The sequence below is a fragment of the Octopus bimaculoides genome, chromosome 19, assembly GCF_001194135.2.
Source record: "Octopus bimaculoides isolate UCB-OBI-ISO-001 chromosome 19, ASM119413v2, whole genome shotgun sequence".
NCBI classification, from domain to species: Eukaryota; Metazoa; Mollusca; class Cephalopoda; order Octopoda; family Octopodidae; genus Octopus; species Octopus bimaculoides.
Window position 1 is genome coordinate 36,759,384 of NC_068999.1, and position 1,045 is coordinate 36,760,428.

The 1,045-nt window shown below is 38.1% G+C and overlaps 1 long non-coding RNA gene across 1 annotated transcript in view; it reads right to left on the minus strand.

Annotated features, from left to right (window-relative positions):
* LOC106879960 (uncharacterized) overlaps positions 1-1,045 on the minus strand; it is a 6,537-nt gene that overhangs the window by 4,865 nt on the left and 627 nt on the right. The window lies entirely within an intron of this gene.

Sequence of the window (1,045 nt, forward strand, 5' to 3'; positions counted from 1 at the left end):
TTCCGTATTCCCGAGCGTCATACTAATACATCCTTTTGTTGTTTACACCACCAGTCCTCGTCTGTTGTTGTTTTTCGTATATTCTCCCATATATATATACTTGCATGCATGTATGTATGTATGTATGTATGTATGTATGTATGCATGTATGTATGCATGTATGTATGTATGCATGTATGTATACGACTCTCCCGTTGAAGACGACGAATGAGCGTCCAGCTTTTGCCGAACGACCTGCACAAATGAATTGTTTGTAGTGATGAAACCTTCGTGCCGCACATTAGTTTGCTCTCTCCATCAAATCAACGTTGTCTGAACAGGTGCACGGTGTGCCACACGTCAAGTATCAAAGTGATCGCAGAGCAACATGAGATGAAGTATTTTGCTCAAGAACACAACGCACCACCCGGTGCATATATTCATATAACGATGATACACATATATATAACAATGGTATATAGCAGTTGAAATAAGAAGAAACATATCATTAATAAGTTGAAATGTCCCTTTGTTTTCATCGTTACAATTCTTCGAGTTGTTGTTACACAATGACAATTTGATGTTCAGTTATCCAGTCTGTAGGTAGTTAAATTCATTTTTTGTTGACCGCTAGAAAACTGATGGGAAAAAAGGGAGTAAGAGGGTTTCGACAAATTGAGAACTATGTAGTCCCTCGCATAGGGGGCTTCCTCTGTCGGCCCCGAAAGGATAGTGGAAGGAAGAACCGAATTTGCATTTTGGAAAGCTGGATGTAGAACAGAGAACAATGGAAAGTAATGGGGTAATCTCTCTCGAAATGTATTTAACCCATGAATGTTAACTTGAACAATAGAACTTGAGAAATTGTGAGAGTTGATTCTCGTAGTGCAAAAGCCGAGAACAATAGGAAGGGAACTTGTAGAAAAATATAGATTCCGTTTCGAATACTGGCTTGGAATATAGGAAGCTATTCGTTACACACACACACACACACACACACACACACACACACACACACACATATATATATATATGTATATATATATATATATATATATACACACAC